We start from the raw sequence: 20,596 nt of genomic DNA on the forward strand, positions 1-20,596 counted from the left end.
TTTTTTGTTTTTATGTATTGTTTGTGTGAAAAGTATTATAAACCTATTACAGTACAGTACTATATAGCCAATTGTGTTAATTGAGTACTTAGGCTAACTTTGTTGGACTTGCAAACAAATTGGACTTACGAACATGCTCTCAGAACGGAACTCTTTCATATGTAGGGGACTTACTCTATGCTCTAATTCTGCACCCAATTCCAGTGTGTGGGTTTTTTCCTGACACCAACTTGGTGTCCTACAATTCAACTCAATCTGACACTATCTACCTGGAGATAGCATTAGATTCCACAGGTTAAGGGCTCAGTCCCACAAGACTGCTCCCCACTTCAGATGCCAATCACAAGTCCAGGTGTGCTTCTGACCAACTGGCTATAAATCAGAGGTTCCCATAATCCCCTCCTTGGGTTCTATTAATTTGCCTGAGCAGCTCATAGAACTCCCTAAGCCAGTTTACTCACTAGATTACCAATTTTTTTTTAAAAGTATGATAAAGAATATGAATCCACAGCCTGATAAAGAGATACATAGGGCAAGGTCCTGAACAAAGAAGCTTCTGACTCTGTGGAATCTGGGGTCCAACATGGCAGCAGTGGATGAATTCTGGTCCACCAACCTGAAAGCTCTGCAAGTCCCATCCTTTTGGGTTTTTATGGTGGCTTCAAATCATAGGCATGATCAATTAAATCATTGATGATTGATTCAACTTCTAGCCTCTCTCTCCACCACAGAAATCAGTGGGTCTGAAAGTTCCAATCTTCTAATCACATGATTATTTGCACTAGCAACAGCTCCCATTTTTAGGTGCTCCTCAAATTTACATCATTATCAAAAGACACCTTGATTGCTCTCAGCTCTCATCACAGGAAATTCCAAGGGTTTAAGAGCTATGGACCAAGAATGGGAAAAAAACCCAAATATATATTTCTTATGACAAATCACAAGATCACATACACTGAAACAATCCAATGAACCCAACAGTATAGTAAGAAACAGAGTGAAAAACCACATAATTATGACAGGATATAATATTCTTTAACTGGCTCTCTTTTCTAAGACTAAAATAAAATTCAAAGCAGTGAAGCTGAGTGTCTTGGATTTTTCTACCTGACAGACTCACTCTAAATGTATTTCTAAATCTACTGAATTTTAGTCACATATTCATGAAGATGAAAAATAGGAAACATTGGGAGCTAGGACCACCTTCTTTTGTCCAGAATCTTGAATAATTCCTTTTTACTGCTTACTGCCTCGTTTAATAATAAAATCTAAATGGTCATACCTGCCATACAGTTTTTGAAACTGTGCCAATCTTAGTGTTATAGCTAACTCAGTAGAAATATGACTGTTATTTGTTTTCTTCTCTGAAATTTACAAATGTGTCCCACAAAGATGCATTATATTCACAACGAGCAAAAAGATGTCCTTGAAATAAAATCAGAGTCATCAACTACATCTGACGTTTCATTGGATCACCTTGTGTAGGTGCATTGTAAATAAAGAATGTGTAAAATTTCTTTAACAGGTTAAATAGCCATAAAAATCTAACTTCAGAGACCTACCTCTAACAGAGTCCAGTTTTTTTTTTTTAAAGCAGTATAAGGATCAATTATTTGTGGAAAATTTCTTTCCTCTGAACATTCTAGAAACTTCTATCAAGTGACTGCTAGCTTTCTGTTGTTGGTTTTTTTTTTTTTTTTTTTAATGCAACATGAAACCCAAGTTCCTTGAGATGTCACCTCAGTTGCCTTTCATAGATCATACTACTTGGCAATTATCCCCCCGAACAGGTGGGCAGTGTGTGCTACTGACATACTGAGTGACTTGTGTTCTCTAATGAGAATAAATCCAAAGAATAGCATTAGACTTATTCCAATATTTCAGCTATTAAATTCATATGCTTCAAATGAGCATGATTTTCTATACTAGTTCAACTTAAATAGTTTATTCTTTCTTTTGGAGAAATAACTCAGATTAGCAACCTCCTTATTTTGTTTGAGTTAGACCTAAATAGGACAAACATGAGTAAAACTAGCTAATTCTGTTTAAATATCTATCTATCCTGTGAAAATGGATGCTAAAGATTATACATTTCCAGATAGTTTATGTGACAAGTGTGCTTTAGTAAAAATTAGCAGTGTTACCAGAATTTTTCTTTTTTCTTTAATTTAAAGGTATTACAAAGACTACAAAATCAATGTTTTAAAAACCACACTTTTAAGCCACTTACACCATTACCTGTTTAAATACATGAAAGTTTTGTAAACCAGAAAACCAGGGATTATCTTTGGCACTTCCTTTTTCCTTAACTCTTCCAATCTCTTGCCAAGCTCTGCCTAATCCCCCTCATAAATATACATGCAATTTTAATTTCCCGCTTTCAGAAAAGTACTAATCTATTTCCCCACATGCTCTTCTGCTCCCTCCACACTCTGTTCCACATTGCTTCTAATCATTTTAAAATGAAAATTTAATGGTATAATTATGTCCATCCTTTACATGAAAACCTTTGATGGTGTCACACAAAAGGCTCTGAATAATAAAAATCCCATGTTACAATGCTCACCTATCATAGCTCCGTGCTCTCTGCAATTTTCTCTGAATACATTGAACTTTCCCTGTTTTTTTCCACTCTAGGGTCTTCCAGTATGGTGGAATGAATGCCATCCTCCCTGATACACAGTGTCCTACAACACACACACACACACACACACACACACACACACACACACGTGTGCGCACATGCGCGCACGCGCAAAGAAATTCTGCTTAACTTTCAAATCTCTTTTCAAAGAAAAAGATTTTCTGATTCACACACCCAACAGCTGCCACTTTGAATCAGTTCAGATCCTGCTGCTTTTCCCTTTCATGATTCAATGTACTTTTTTTTCCAGCTCTAATCGTAATTTTTAATTATGTCTTTGATATTACCCACTGCTGAATATTGTATCCCCCAGAGAAAAATTAATGAATAGTTGGATGAATAGTTGTGTTTATTATAGATATACAGAAATATTTAAGATATGATGAAAATGTTCAAATGAAGACAAAAGACCATTTTACTCTTTATTGTAATCATGAAACTTTAATTATTTACCACTACTAGCAATTTTAAAATACTTAGAGTAATGCCTCACAAGATATATACAAAGAAGCTAAAATTAATCGTAGACCGAAATGTAAAGCCTAAAACTTCTAGAAAAAAATGGGAGATGTTAAATAAAGATTTTTCAGATATGACAAAAAAACAAAATCAACAGAAATTTTAAAAAATGACAAATCGGATTTAAGAAACATTTAAAACATCCATTCTCCAAAAGAAATTATTAAAGGAATGAAAAGTCACAATGTAAGAGAAAATATTTGCAAAGCAAACCTTTTAGAATGGCTAAAATTAAAACCTGCAACAATACCCAGTGTGGGTGAGGATGTGAAGGAACTGGAACTCTGATACGCTGCTGGTGGAAATGTAAAATCATATGTCCACTTTGGAAATCATGCTGTCTGTTTTGTAAAAGGTTACACATTCACTTATGGTCCAAGAATCCCACCCCTAGGTATTTAGCCAAGTTAATCCCAAGTCTACCAGCACCAAGCTCAAATCCATACACATCTAATTGATTTAAATGTAGTCCAAATAGACATATTTTTAGCCATTTAGACCAGAACTACTTTTCAAACCCTGCAAACTGCACCCAACATTTGCTAACAACCATAGACAAGACAAACGCTGTAGCTATAAGACTTCAAACTTCTGCTGCCTTATGGAGCTCTCTGACCCAGAGACTCCCCACCTTGCAGCTGAGACAAGTCAGACTCCTCGCTGGTTTCCCTTCTTCCCCAAAAGGTCCCTTGCTCTACTCCCCTTCTGGGTGGTGGCCCTGTGCGCCTTTATGGAAGGTGTCTTTCTGGGAGGGACTTCCCCTCCTAAGTAACCCTGTCCACGTGTTGCCCAATAAAGCTTGTGTGTTACTGCTTCTCATGATTCTGTCTCTTCCTTGATTAAGCCAAAATTCTGATTCTGGTAGGCTTTGGGATAACAGTGCTAGCCTGTTTTGTAAAAGTAAATAGCATGGGGGCCATTTTAGGCCAATACACAGGGGCCAATTTTGGCCCACTTATATAACAACAATAATCTAGCAGCATGAGTGACCAGCAATAAGAAAAGAGCAACTTTGGTGAAAAGTTAGCAATCTTGACCAAATGTTCAATTACTTCTTATTGCTTTTTCCCTCATTTTTATTAATTTCCTTTTCTCTTTCAATAATTCAAATGTAGTTTATAGATGGAAATAACGTTATTTTCTGTGTGATTTGATATTTACTAGTACTAAATATTTTATCACAACTTTCAAGCATCTCTTGCAGTTAGGAGTGGCTATGGAACTAATTTCCAGCTAATGGAAGTTGAGGGAAAGGATGTATACTCTTTCTAGGCATTTGAAAAATTCACGTAAATTAGAAAAAAAATCTATAAAACTACTGATATTGGTGTTTCTTTTATTATAGAAGGTACTTTTACCTTATTTAAAGCAACACTAGAGAATAAAAGAAAAATTTATAATATTTTAGGCTAATTCTTATACAACTTTGATGTATTCCATTTTAAATCTTATACTAATTTATTGAGTATATATGCATTGATTCTCCATCATGTGCCATGACCAGGGTGATAGAGTATTAAAAATGACAGGTTTGATTCTCAATAAAATTGGGATGTCTAGTGGGATTACAAAATAGAAGAGATTCATACAGACTAGTCCTGAGCATGGCTAGAAGACAGAATTAAATTTCTCATGCATGTGACTCAGAATCCCATGACACCTGCTCTTGTTTGACCTCTTCATAAGCCCCAAATTTATAAGTTCCCTCTGACAGATTCCTTGAAGAGAAAGAGTTGCAATCCTGTTTATGGATGGACCTGTGTAATACGCAGACACCAGCCAAAGCTAGATAGCTGCTGCCTTACAAACTCATTTTCTAAAGTTCAGAACATAAGACGTAAGTTTGGTTGTCCATTTCTTATGAAAAGACAGATGGTCTAAATTATGGATCTACATCGCCTCATAGACAGTGGGTAGCAGCTGGCACAATTTGGAAAGATTTAAGTTCAATAATATTGGAAAATCGGTCCTAGGAAATCTAGAGAAGAAGTATATGGATGGTCCCCTTAGGAGAAGGTGAAAATGTTTGTGTACCACATAAATGCCAGTCAGAAGATTTTGACATTGAAGGAGGCTTTCAATAATTGGTTGTTGAACAAAGTCTCCATGGCAACTGACAAAACAACATGGTCTTCCCTTCACCATGATTTGACTATGACCATTGCTGTGAACACAGCTTTCCAATAGCAGAGGTCAATGCTGATCCCCCGACATAGTACAAATTCCGGAATATCCAGCCAACAGTGTGGTGACTGGCTAATTTCATTGGATCTCTCCCATCACAGAGGGTCAGCAACTTTGTCCTCACAGGGAAAGAAAATATTTCAGGTCTAGATTGCCTTCAATGCCAGTGTTGACATGATTGGACTTCAGTATTCTTTACCAGCACGATGGAATCCCACACAACATCAACTCTGTGGTAAATGCTGCTGATTCCACACCTAATACCCTTTAGTGGGACAGTACACACAACCCAGTTATTGCAGTTGGCTGCTAACTCACAGCTCTCTCATTATCTGGAGAATCAGACTCAGCACTCAGTGATACATTAATACAAAGTACAATGGACCACTCTCTTGCCTCAAGATGGAGCAAACTCTGTGGTTCTATTTTCACTCTAAACCTTCCCCATGTGATCAAACTGAAGTTATAACTCAGCGGAGAAATCTTTGCTTAGCTTGCTTTTCCTCTAGGGCACCTGCCCTTTATCTTTTTCTTGAGTAATTTGCTTTGTAAATAAATTTTACAAGAATCTTCATTTCAGATTCAACTTCTAGGCATTCAAACAGGCCCTATTTTGTAGAAAAGGAATTGTGACAATTGGTTCCTACACAAATAAGTTACTATTTTTGCCCTGAGTCGCATCATCCAGAAGCAGCTGGCTTGATTAAATGATAGGACAGCAAGCTATAATAAGCGTTGTGGCACCTGCTTGGAGGACATATCTGCAAGATTTTTCTACATTTTTCTACAAGATTTGGCATATTCTTGAAACCAGAGCCAATATATGGCATAGTCCTTCCTGTAGCCCAAATTCATAGACATGAGAACAAAGGGTAAGAAAGAGGAATCACCCCTTCACTATTATACCTAATAACCCATTTGAAGAATGTTTGCTTCTTATCTCTGCTCCCTTATGCTGGGTGAATTTAGAATTCCTGAGAAAGGAGTCCTTCAAAAAGAAAAGTGGTCATGGATTTGATCAGTTGGAAGCATGAACTTTCTACTGGCCATTTTGACTTTCTTGTAAAACTAAACCGGAAGAGAAAGGGGATTATTCTTCTGATTGGTACAATTTAATTTTATAAATCTGGTTTAGTTTACCTCTCATAAGATTTGAGAAAAAGATTTGAGTAAAAATTTCTTTGGTCTGACTTTACATCTCTGCTGGTTTTGTGTAAGCATTGGACTCTGCAAATCTTCAGGCAGAGACAGTTACTTTAAAACTGTATTGAAATTATGTATATCTCACTCTTCTCTGCTCAATAACAATATTATTAAGAATATGTCCAGTAGATAAAAATTGATGTCATGAGTCTTGCCATGTTTTTAGTTTTTAAAATTGCGTATAATTTTTGCTTTGAATACATGTGCATATAGTACATCTAAATTTAATTTATGTATAGATATGTACATATGTGTGGTTCATTGAACATTAGCAAGAATTGAATTTTGTGATTTTGGTGTTTACAGAAAATTAAATATTCTTAAAAAGTAATTTCCTGCTGTAAGTTAAATATCAGTCAGCACAATCATGAATGGTAATTCATATATGCAGCTACCACTGATTTTCTAATTCCTCTATTTAGTTTTCCACTGGTTTGTTGAATCAATTTATGACCAGTATGAAGAGAAATGTTAATTACGTAGGAACCATACCTATTGCATGAAGAAAGTGTAAACACGAATATTAACAGCGTATATAGTGGAAAGAGCATTAGTTTGAGGTCCATAGCAGGTCAGTCAGACCCAGTCCACTGCTACCATTACAATAAAACAACCATCATACCTTGACCGAGTCACGTAACCTGCCTGGAGTGACAAAATCAGATGTACTGAGCCTTGTAAGTGGAGGAGTTAATGGGTTTTTGGGTAGTAAAATATGAGAACAATGGTTTTACTCCTATATCTGCTACTAACTAGCAATATGTCATTCCATTTCTTTAAATGAGAAAAGAAAAGTAGGAAGGATATTTACTAAAATATATTGTGACTCAGTTTTTTGATCTTGTAAACTGTTAATAGTGTTTATTAACCAGCAAATTATATTGGTCTAATCCAATTTAATATACTATATATTTTTTTTCATTTTGATGGTATTGAAATTTAGTTCTTTATCAAACCTATGATAATATTTAGGTAAAAACTTGGCTCAGTTGATATATGTATATTTCCAAGATATAAAATTGCACATGAGCTTATTAAACAGTGATGTTTATGCAAACAGTAACATTTTGAGTAGAATTTTTAGATGTTCTTTTTCTGATACAATAGGTTCATATATGCCCAGATCTTGCACAGGGAGCTAGAATCATCTCACCATTATAAAATAAAATATAATCATGTTTTTGGCTTCATTTTGAATGAAATAACTTCTACAGATTTCTAACTTAACTGTCAATTGATATTTTCTTAAAGTTGGTTATTTTTAACTGATGACACATTTGATTATTTTAAATCACTTTTACAAACAAACACATACAAAAGGGAAAAATACATCATAACATTTTTATTTCCTTCATATTCTTCTCTTCTCATCTTACTGGCCTCTCATTTCTACAGAAATTAAAAGTAACTGAATTCTTCTGATCACTTTTCAAAGACTCATTGTGCCCATAACTAAGGCAGGATCCCAGCAGCTTCCTGAAAAGAGGACTTGATGTTAAAGAAATTTCAGAGAGGTGTAAATTAGCTTTGCTTTTCACTCGGCAACTGACAGATGGCAGTATTTTGAAGAAGGTAAAATAGAAAAGGGATTAGCTGTTTGTACCTCAAACTTTTCTCCATGCTGTAGTTCCAGAATCCAATATTGATGCCCTCTAATCCTGAGAGTACTCTGGAAGAAACAAACCCCCCAAATGATTATTTCTTCTATATTATCTGAGATTTCCTCAGAATCTCTGAAAAACTCAAGTTGGTCTCAACTACAAAGACTCAGCACAGGTATATATTTAGGTAGGAGTCAGGGTAGGTCAAAGGGGAAGTTACTAGATTTGTCTTGTTTGACTTTCTTGATTAAAATAAATAAATAAATGGAGAGAATTTAAACCAGGCAGAAATTCTCTAGTTTGTCGTAGTCCTCTTGACTCCTTGTTGTTTTGTATCTGACACTTCCGAGAATAGTGCCCAGTGCATGGAAGTTGCTCAATAAATATTTGTTAAAGAAATGATTGATATTTCTTTCCTGTAAGACATTTATGTTTGTGACCCATGAATTTTATGTTTCCAAAATTGGGTAATGCTGTAAATATGCCCGGCATTTAACAAAGACATTCAGAAGTTCAATGCATAATTTCAAATGAATAAAGAAAGAGCAGAATCACACATTTTGCAATTAAACTTGAGAAATGGACTATATATGATTTCTTGTTCATAATCCTACTTCTGAAACCGATCAAGACTCCCCTAAATTAATCTTATAGTCTTTCATAATGTTTTCTCCCTATTCACTAAACTCTAATTCTGGTTACTTTTAAATATTAATACAACTTAAGTATTCAGACTGATATTAATATTTTACAGTGTTCACATCATAATCACCCCTTCATTAATGTGTCTTCACAGACATGGTGTTCTCTCTCCCATAAACCAATTTATTCCCAGTTTGCCTTCAAAACAGTGTTTAATATTTTCTCCTGGAAGCTCTGATTATTCTAGCCAGTTGACAATGGATTAGCAGTTGGACCATGTACCTCACAATGCATTAAGAAAATATATGTTGTCTTGTCGTGTGTTTTTGCCAATTCTTCCATGTGTCTTGTTTCTTTATTAATTGTTCTCTAAATGGAGATTAGGCTGGAAGATCAGACCGGAAAAGTTAGGTGAGGCCAGGCATAAAGTGCTTTTTGAGGAGTTTGCATTTTATGATATGGGCAGCAGTAATCATACAATTTTATAAATGCTGAGTTTGGGGGATAAGACATGGACATCATGATGATGCTGGAAGGTAAAATGTAAATTCTTTATGTTCAGGGGTTCTGTAGTAATTCTTTAGGTCCTTCAGCTTTCATTTCCTCTCAGGACACTCAAAAGACACTAAACAGAAATGTAGTGACAGATTGATGTTTGGAGGTTTGCTGTCATTATGAAGGTGATTATGAAATCAATTTCCTTCATATAGCAAGCTGGATATTTTTACAAAGCATTGAAGAGGTAAAGGTATGAATGACATAAGAATGACCATATAAAAACTAGTTTTATTTTTTAGAAAAATATGTCATTTCAATTTGATTACTTATATTTTGAAATATCTTAGTGTCTTATTAATCAATAAAGACACCTCATATTAATCTAAAAATTATAATATTAATACACTTTTAGGATTCCACATGATATGTCAACTGGACTATTTCATTTTTTTACTAAGTTTTAATTAGGTCATATTTTACTCCTCGAATTTTTAGTTTAATTTGAAACATTTTTAGATCATCTTTAAAAATGACCTCTGTAATTAAAAAATATTTTAAACTTTAGGGCAACTGAGAAGCATTCCTTATGTAGAAAGAAACAAATAAATTCAACTCTATTTCCCTCTTATGTATTATTATATTACAGTTTATTATTACATTAATATTTTATTCATACTAAACATTAACTCTAATGGAAATTAGCTTACTATTTATTATTTCCTGGTAGTAAAGAGATGCATCAGAACATTCACTGAACTTTACTGCTCATTAGATTACGGTTTCATTATATCCTCTAAATTATCTAAATAGTCCAGACTTCATTTCAGTTACTGGAATAAAATGACAACAAAACTGAAAATGTATTTTTAGAAATGTGATTCATGTCTAGTAATTTTGCAGGAATGCTTAAAAATTAACAGTACAAAATTAAAATTGGTTGATATGACTAAGATCTTTGCTATGATTAGAGTCCCATCCCAAGATTTTTATATATTCTAAACCAATTTATGCATAGTCATAGTTCAGTCTCAGAAAATACCATATGCATATAATGATTCAGGCTTTATGTTGTTCTAAAGGGATTTTTTCATTGACTCAAAATTTGAACCTAATTTTCAGTTAGGATTTCAACAGCAATATTTCAGATCTCTTCAAAACTATACAAAGAGCATTTCTGAACATTGATAACCATCATTTTGAACACCTCCTAAGATAAACCGTTCCATCTTCAGTATGCCTTGATTGTCAAAAAATTATTTTTATATTAAAATTTGTATAAATTAATTGACAATATTTTATTATTAAATAAGAGTTGGACTGATGGGACAGAGGAAGAGTGAGAGTTAAATTCTAATTGAATTCTGTATGTATGTTTTTGCAACATGTTTACGTGCTGTGAATGAAATGAATGACTAGTTAGAAGGATCACTGCTCTTTCTTTGGTTCAGTATTTGTACCCCAACAGGTATAAGACTGAGAACTTGAACATGAAGGTAAAATAGTGTGGATACAATGAGTTACCAAATTGATATTCTTTCCCTCTTTTTTTCTTACTTTCTTTCCTTTTTTCTTTTTTTTGAAGTTTTGTTTTTTCTTTTTTGACGTTTTAAATCCAACTTGACATTTTTTAGAAGCCAAAAAATTACCCAAATATTACTATCCTACTAAGACATGAAAAATAGTAAGGATAAAATCTTTATAAAGTGCTTTTTTTACTTTTTACATATTCAGTATGGAGTCATTAAAGTTGTTCTATATGATCAACATAGTGCTACAGAAAATATGAGCAAAATAAGACATTCAGGGTATCTGTTAGTTTAGAAATAGGAAAATTATTTATAATATCACTGTTGTTGATCAGGCATGCAATGATGAGGGCCTGAACTAAAGTGGTGACAATAAGAATGAAGAATTATATATAATTCATGATGTAGTTGAATGAATAATTCAAGAGATAGTATGTATATATAGAATGCCTTATTAATTGTAGCTGGTGACCTAAAATATAGCATTATTTATTTTATAGGGGATGTCAGTGTTTCAAAATGGGGAGAATGAGAAAATGGATATATTCTTAAAGTTGTAGGGAAGTCATTACAGAAACATGATATTTTGCAGGGTATAATTCACTCAACAATTAATATTTAGTGAATGTCTGAAAATAACTGGTGTGGTTGTGGTGATTGGACAGAATAGAATATGCATTGGATCTGGGATGACAAAAGATTAAAGTTCAAGATTCACCAGTCACTTCATTTTACTTTTCAGTTTGAGGTTTACTAACACTACCCTTTCCTCCAATTTATGCATGAGGAACACTCCAACATGAGGCAATAATTTAACATTGTTACCTAAACTTTCTACCCTTACTCCTGCTCTGAGAACACTGTCATAAGTCAGCCGACCATGTCCTAATTCAGGTCCAGGGCCAGGAGACCTGCTTTTCGGTTAGAAGTTATCAATTCCCAACCTTGCCCACACACAAAGCATGGGGCATCTGATGACTTTCGATTAATTTCTAAATTACAAAACCAAATAGAATGATGGAAATCTCAGATTCCTTTGCATGTTGTACTTTGTCCACTTGGCATCTCATAATTTAAATATTGGTTAAATAACTGACCCTATGTCATCTTTCTATTGAATAGTTTAAAAAATATATTTGCTATTTTTATAGGTGATAAATGGAAGCTTCTTTGATGTTAGAAATTTGCATTACTTTACTTCTATTGAGTATTTTTGAACATGCTTCAGAGTCACAGCACCTATAGTTAGCTTTTACACCAGGACAAGCTTTCCTGGCAGTTGCCCCCCACACACACACAAAAAAACTTAGATCAGATCCCAAATCATTGATTCTTTTTTCTCTCTGCCTGTATTACCATGGTAATAAAATTGCACACTTCTGTGGTAATTAACAATATGACAGAGCTCAGGGACGTCACTCGAATTTGCTGAATCTCAGTTCCCTCTCCTACTTTACAAAATAATATTAAGCATTAATGTGAAGTAAAGTATGTAAACACAATTTAAAAAGTGTGAATCACTATTAAAATGTGAGAAGAAACTTTATGAACAATAATAAGTCTTCCACAATTTGTACTTAACTAATAATTCTCAAAAAGCAAAGTACATGTAAAATGAACATGAAATGTCTTTATGCTCCAACCACAAAGATTATCTTCAATCAAGTTATGTCTAACACAGTAATTTTTACAAAGCAGCCGATTCTATACTTTGTTACACAATATAATATGATTTTCCTTTTATTCTCCATAAAAATCCTGCCCCTGAAGGGTTCACTTCCACGATTAGCTCCAATGGTTTGTTTCTGTAATAAAGCTCTGACAATTACTCAATATAAAACTGCTTTTTCCTTAAGGTACTATTATTGGTAATATAATTATTATAGTATATCTAGTAGAACGAAGACATAGATTTTGTTGTCACAGGGTTTATAGTTCACTTGGGGAGATAGAAAAACAAATAATCATTTATACTACAAGTCAGATTGATTTAAATGTTTTAATAATGACAAACATTAAGAGTGATGAGAGCAAAGAGAGATTATTTAATTCCAAGAAGGAAAATAGACTGTTTCTCCTGGAAGAGGTGAAAACAGTTTTAAGGATGAGTAGAACAGAAATACTAAAAGTAGATATGGGGTGAAAGGTTATTTGACATGTAGGGTTCAGAATTCACTTTTTCAGCAAATATATATTGATTGTCTACCTATAACAGGTACTCAGTTATAAACTGGTGATGAAAACATAAATAATAAATGGCCCTTACCCAAAAGGAGAGAGAAAAATAGGACAGTAATTACAGTTCAGTGAACTAAGTGCTTTGATGAAGTATGTTACTGGTGACAGAAAACAAATATATCTATATGACATCAGGGGGTACATGGTGATTAAGTAAGAATCAAGCTGCATTTTTTGAAAAATGTTCGTTTATAGCTAGTTCGAAAAAGAGTGAAAGGGTCAAAGTAACAGCATGTATGGAAGATTGATGGGTTATGGGTTATGTGAAAAACAATAATTTTATATCACTGGAGCACATAGGGGGTATTAAAGGGTGGTGGATGATAAATTTGCTCCAGGTAAGCCTGCATTTTGTTTGCTAGGCCAAGGTGTTTGAAGAACGTCTGTAAATCTGTGAGAAATGGTAGAGTGATTTTGGTTTGGACATTACATTTTCAAGTTTGCATTTTATTCTTTTATTCAACCAATATTTATAGAATATTTATTATATCTTAATCACTGTTCTAGCACCGTGGTGTTTAAAAGAGGCAAAGTTGTTACTGTCGGGAACCATATAGAATACTGACACTGACAGCTACAGGAAGAATGGATTGAAAAAGGACAGCGCTGGAGATTGAGAGGTTAGTTACAAAATCTCTATAGTAAAATATTATAAAATTACAAAGCTTTTACCTAGGATAGTCACAGAGATAATGAGAAAGAGGAGACAGATTTGAGAGTCATAAGGGAAATATTAATTACATCTCTTAGTGCATTATTAGGTGTTGGAGGGGGTAGGTGAGTACAGAAAAATAATCTAGTAAACATCCCAGTTCTCTGGGCTTGCAAGTGATGAAAATTACTGTGATAATTAATTTTATGGGTCAGCTAGGCTAGATCATGAGATGCCCAGATATTTGGCTAAACGTTATTTCTCTATGTGTCTGTGGGGATGTTTCCAGACGAGATTAACATCTGAATCAGTAAATCGAGTATAACAAATTGCCTGCGCCAATATGAGTGGGCATATTATACAATCTCTTGAGGGAATGAATAGAACAAAAGGCAGAGTAAGGGAAAATTCACTCTCTCTACCTGATTGCTTGAGCTGGAACATCAGTCTTCTCCTGCCCTTGGATTGGAACTTACACCATTGGAGTCTGGTTCTCAGGCCTTTGGACCTGGACTAGAAATAACATCTTAACTGCTCCTGGTTCTCAGGCTTTGAGACTCGGAGTGGAACTACACCACTGGCTTTCCTGGGTCTCCAGCTTGCAGCTGACAGATCAAGGGACAAACGGACATCATGTACCTTAAAGTTAAAGGATACAAAATATATCCTGTAGTATTCCTGCCAAACTGTATGACCTGTAATCATTAAGAGGCACCAGGCAAACTCAAATAAAGGGTATTTTCCATGTGCCCTTTAAAAATTTAGGGTCATAAAAGATAAGTCTGAGGAACTGAACATATGGTCTTGGGTTGGATATTATTCTTACACATTTTCTGTAATGCTGAAATTATATCAAACTAAAAACAATAATTAAAACAAACAAAAATATAGGGCAGTGGAAGAAAAACACAGAAAGAAATAAAGGAAAGAAAATTTCCAAGAAAGAACATGTAGATATTTGATTTGAAGAATGAGGGCATGAAGAGAGTTCTTCCTGGATCTTCTTCTTAAATATGATGAAATTAAGAATTCAAAGCCCCAAACTTTTGTCCTTGATACAGTTAGTGTATATCTAGATACATAATGTATAAAGAAAAAGTGCTACCAAGAGCGATGACATATGGTACTTTGCGTGCTGAAAAGCTGATCTTGGGAATTGAGCCAGTTTCTCCAAAAGTAAATTGGGCATTTTTTTCTCATCTGTAATCTGTTTTTAAAGATTTCAACATTGCAGCAGAGTGATATAGACAGTATGTTAGTAAATATGTACTAGTTAGTTTCAGCTTCAACTCTAGGGGCAATCAGTTGCTTTAATCAGAAAAACATATGACAGGGGTGATTAGCTGTTATTATATCAAAAAGACCCTAATCCAAAGGTAATCCATAACTAGATCAATAGTTGAATATTTGCTCATTAGCAAATTTGAAGTAAAAATGTGTTTTTATTAGTGAAAACATTGGTTTGTCAAATAACATGATGAATATTAGAAATGCGTTCTCAATTTTAAATTCAGTAGGTTTGGAAAAGCTAAACTTTTTATTACTCATTAATAGTATTAAGAATCTAGGCAAGCCAGAAACTTGATCACTGAGCAGACTTATATCCAGAAATTTGTTTTGAAGTATTTCTATTTTCCTGATGATAATCTTAAGGATAACCTTGCCTCTAGAATACTATTCTCTGCTTTTACAGACTTTTCATGTGATGTGATTCAAGTACTTAAAAGGACAGAGAACTGGGATTTTTGTCAAACTCCTAAAAAAGATTTTATGACATGATTTCTTTTTCCTCTGTAATAAGTATTTGTTGTCTTTTATATGTGGGACAATGCTTGTTCTGAGATTTGCTTTTATTTTAACATGGTGGTAAATGTGTGAGGTAGTTAACTCCTATTTATATCAAACATCTTTGGAAACTACCAAAAAGAATGTAGGAGATGAGCTCTGTTAAATGGGCCTTGGTCAGTTAGCAACATATATCTTGAGGGACAAAACAAAACTTCGTTGCTGATCTGGGTACATATGAAAGCTTAGAGAACGATGGGAGAGGAGGCTAAAAAAGAAACACAGTGATCTGCTTCTTTGTTAAGATGTAGCCAACTCTTCAATAGGGCAAGTCAGAAAAGAAAAAGCATGTGGAAATCACTGCTAAGGACAGTCTTGGTCGGACCAGCAGAAGTAACTGTTAAATCACTGCAGGGGACAGGAACATACACGGCTTTAGGGTTCTCTCTACTTATTTTCTTCTATGCCAGAGCAGAGAATGATCCTCAGGGAGAGTATTCATGAGAAAGATTTCAGAGAAAATGGGCTGAAGTCCATGTGGCCTATTGACCCTAGTCTTTAACCTCACTCAAACCATCCTTCAACAAATAGCCAGCCCCAAAAAAGTAACCCTGCATTTCAAAGGTGAAAAAAATTTACAAAGGAACCAGCATAGAATTTGTGAAAAGGTATTTAAAGAAAAGAGAGGAAAGGAATATAAAAAGGGAAAGGAGGAAAGGGGATAAAAGATGCACACCTCCCAAAATTACATATCAGAAAAGCTATTTTACAAATTTGTGGGTAAATGTTGTAAGAAATCAATGAAATTAAAGAAAATATGGTTTGTCTGAAATAAAAATTCAAAGAAAATATACAAAGGTAAATATAAAAATGCTGGTAGAAGAGTTCAGAAAATAAGGGAAGAGAAAATAAAATAACCATAGAAATTATGTTCATTTAGACGAAGCAAAAAAGAAAAACAAGCACAACTCTAAACAGTCAAGAAGATGGAAGGTAGGTCTGAAAAAACACAGGAATAAAAAATGGAAATCAACAGAGCTAGAAACAACTAGAGAAAATAAATATGGATGACAGAAAATTCAAAGCTAACACAGCTGTAATTGGTATCCTTCAAGAAGAAACAGAAGAGTTGAAACAGAAACACATTTGAAAGCAAAATAATGAAATTAACAACTTCCTAAAATGGAAAAATACCTGCCCCTGCTTTACATGCTCCCAAAGACAAAAATTTCAAAGGAACTATAAAGGGAGTACTGTTTGGAGGGGACGGGTCCCAAGACCACAGTTAAGTTTAATGACTCACTGGAAGGACTCAGAGAACTAAGAAAAGCTATGGTATTCATGGTTATAGTTTATTACAGTGAAAGAATACTGGCTAAAATCAGCAGAGGAAAGAAGCTTCTAGGGCAGAATTCAGGAGACACCAGGGATTGCTTCCAGTTTCCCTCTCCTGTTGGATTTTTGCAGATAGCACTCACTTCTCCCAGTAATATACTATATGTGTGGCAACACGTGTGATACCACATATGGAATATTGCCAACCAGCAAAGCTCATTCACCTAAGCCTTGGTGTCCAGGACTTTTATTAGGGGTTATTTACATGAGTATGTTAAGTGGCATGGCTGACATTTAAACTCCCACCCCTCCAGAAGTCAAGCGGCTACCTACAGTCCCAGGCCCCCACCATAAATCACATTATTAACATAGTCAATGTGGCATGGTCCAAGGCCCTCAGATACAGATACTCTTATCAGACAAGATATTCCAAGGGCTTAGAGGTTATCTCCTAGGAGCCAGACAAGGGCCAAATTTTGTTTGGAACATACGGGGTGTGGACTACCTTGACTTTCCAAATTAGCCCTTTATTGTTCAGGGGGAATCAGCCTGACCTTAGATGTCCACATGGGGTGAGTAGATTGTGATGATGTGTCTAAAGAATATTCAAAAAAAGTAAGTGGCAATTAAGAATATTCAAACAAACTAATTCTCAAGTATGAAGATTTATCTTTAGACATGAGATAAATCAGTAAACACAGCACCCTTGAGTCCTTTTCAAAACAATTATGGTAATTATGGTTTAAAATTTTTAAATGTAATAAATAATGATATTACAGAAAAGAACAAACCAAAAATAGGATAGTGGAAGGTGAAGTAATAAATTAGGTGATAAATTCACTGTTCTTTCATGGCTGATGATCAATGATTAAGAAAATCAACATCATGCAACCATTTAAGTCTGATAAATCTAATAATAGAAGTTTGAGTATTACTTAAATATGTAGATGTTAACATCAGTCATAATAACCTAAAGAAAAAAATCTAAATTTTTAATTTTCAGCAGGAAAAAATCACACAAACACAATGCATGCATGTTTAGTAGTAGTGGAGGCTATAGTAAGAGAGAGAAAGCAAAGGCACATCCAAAGCAAAAAGCATATTATAAGGTAGAACTAACTCGAAATATCGTATTAATAAACATAAAGATGATAGACATGATCTTAAAGAAAATGGCATACCAGAAAATACAAATAAAAATAGAGAAGTTTGAAAACAAGGGAAAATTTTTAAACAGAATGAAAAAGAGAATTAAATAATGAAACAAATTATTTTTAAAAGAAAAACAAAATTTTGTGTAGTAAAAAACAGAATCAAAATTGATCAAACACTACCTATAGAAATTATATTGGAGAAAATAACAAACTCATAATGATGTTAAAATTTTAACTTGTCACTAAACCTATACAAAGCAAATAAACAGCAAGAAATATGGACACAGACTAAGGACCCAAATAATATGGAGGCAATTTATTAGATACATATTAAACTCTGGTCCTTGAAAACAGACACTACAACATATTTTCAAGACTAAATGCAAAATTTATAATAAATGATTAACTATTAAGTCACAAAGTGACTGTCAATAGATTTCAAAACATAGAAGTGGTACAGATGAAAATCTGCATGAAAAATGGAAAAAGGTACCATTTATAATCTTGTTTGGAAATTCTTTCTAAACCAGACACAAACCCCAGAAACTATAAAGGAAAACACAGATAAACTTCACTACAGAATTTTTTTGGCAGAGAAAATATGCCAAAAATAGATTGAAAACAAAAACCAAAAAAAGGAAATGTGCATTCACAACAAATATGACAGCATAAGTTCTAATGATGTTGCTACAAGAAGAAAATATAAAATCAAGAACTATGAATGGCTGTTACATATGTATGTAAAGATGCTCAAATTTATTGAATATAACTGAAGATTGAAATAATAACAGTAAGATATTTTTTACCTTAGCAGCTTGAGAAATATCACCTTATATCCTAAATTATACCATAGTCATATATCAATATTCTCTGCAGTTATAAAAATCCAGAAGTTTTATCATTATATTTTACATGAAAATATCTCAATTAGATGTTATATAAAAGGATCAGCTTATTTTATATATTTTATACATTACTTGGTATAAATAATGGAGTCAAACAAAGGTGTGTGTGTGTGTGTGTGTGTGTGTGTGTTTAGAAATTTTCTGGAAGGACATTCAAAAAGCTGTGAACAGTGATTATCTCTTAGGTTAGAAATGGTCTTAAGAGTAACACCTCTCATTTTATAAACTTGTAGACAGTTTGGATTTTTGCACACCTTTTTAAGTAGTCAAAAGTGCAAATAAAATATAGCATGTTTTGTGACCAGCAGTGTCTAAAGCAAAGGTTTGAAAAATTCTTTGGACTTTTTATCTCCGGTGTTTTATGTGTCCTTCTGGATTACAGAGGGGAGTTTCTTTAGTGTGATGAAAAGAAAAGCCAGATATCTGTGGTCTGAGAAATGAATGAGAGGTAAGAAAGTAATGTCATCAGTGTAGATTACTCTTTAAAAAAAATTAAGTTTGCTGCTTACTATCCTCAGTCCCTTTTCTGTTTCAAGTGTATATTTTTATCTCCCCTTGACTTTTAGTGTTTCCAATACCTAAAGGAGAAATGTTTTTGTATTTTTAATAAAAAGTTAATCCTATTGTGCAGAAAATGTGATCAACTCAGCAAGTCCAGGTTGTGCACACACTGCACATTAAAGGCTTGTCTCTTGCCTGATTCCTGGGAGGTAACATCTAAGTCCTTAGAGTATCCTGTCTGTTCAGAGTATCTTTGTTACCTGGGGAATTTGGGCAATAAAGAGAGTTCTTGGTAACAGTGTGATTGATGGTGGTAGGCTTGGGCCATGTGTTATCAGCTTGATCTCTGGAAGGGCTGCAGAATAAAGGTCAGCAGGAAACCATGCCTATGTCAATGGACCCAAATAAAAACCCTAGACATCTAGGCTCAGGTGAGCTTCACTGGTTGGCAATGCTCTGTGTATTGTTGCCACACATCATGGCTAGGAGAAATAAACCCTGTCTGCACAATTGCACTGGGAGAGGGCTCCAGGAATCTTACATCTTGTGTCTCTTGGACTTTGCCCTATGTACCTCATCCCTTTGATATTTTATTCTATATCCTGTCACTGTAACAAACCATGACCATGATATAACAGTTTTTCTGAGTTTTGTGAGTCCTTCTAGCAAATCACTGACCTGAGGGTGATTGGTTACCCCCAAACCGTACCTATATAGTCAAGAAAGTATATGGACTCTCCAAAACGTTGGTTCTCTCTACTGAACTCTTCTCATTAATAATATGAAAGAATGGCTTAAGTTTGACTATTTGCTGAATTTTTAAATTACTGAAACCTAAAACACACACACACACACACACTTTTTAAGAAGAAGTGGGGCTTCCCTGGTGGCACAGTGGTTAAGCATCCACCTGCCAATGCAGGGGACACGGGTTCGAGCCCTGGTCCGAGAAGATCCCACGTGCCGTGGAGCACCTAATCCCCTGTACCACAACTACTGAGCCTGCACTCTAGAGCCCGCAAGCCACAACTACTGAGCCTGCGAGCCACAACTACTGAAGCCTGCAAGCCTAGAGCCCATGCTCCGCAACGAGGGAAGCCACCACAATGAGAAGCCTGCGCACCTCAACGAAGAGTAGCTCCCGCTCGCTGCAACTAGAGAAAGCCAGCACGCAGCAATGAAGACCCAACGCAGCCAAAAATAAATAAA

At 34.5% G+C, this 20,596-nt stretch overlaps 1 long non-coding RNA gene across 2 annotated transcripts in view; it reads left to right on the forward strand.

Annotated features, from left to right (window-relative positions):
• Positions 1-20,596, forward strand: part of LOC309661005 — a 471,219-nt gene that overhangs the window by 240,349 nt on the left and 210,274 nt on the right. For both annotated transcript variants that reach the window (XR_014263781.1, XR_014263782.1), the window contains exon 4: positions 13,563-13,675. This is a non-coding gene — a long non-coding RNA (uncharacterized lncRNA). The remainder of the gene's footprint in view (positions 1-13,562; positions 13,676-20,596) is intronic.

Source organism: Balaenoptera physalus, assembly GCF_965194825.1.
Source record: "Balaenoptera physalus genome assembly, chromosome: 5".
Lineage (NCBI taxonomy): Eukaryota > Metazoa > Chordata > Mammalia > Artiodactyla > Balaenopteridae > Balaenoptera > Balaenoptera physalus.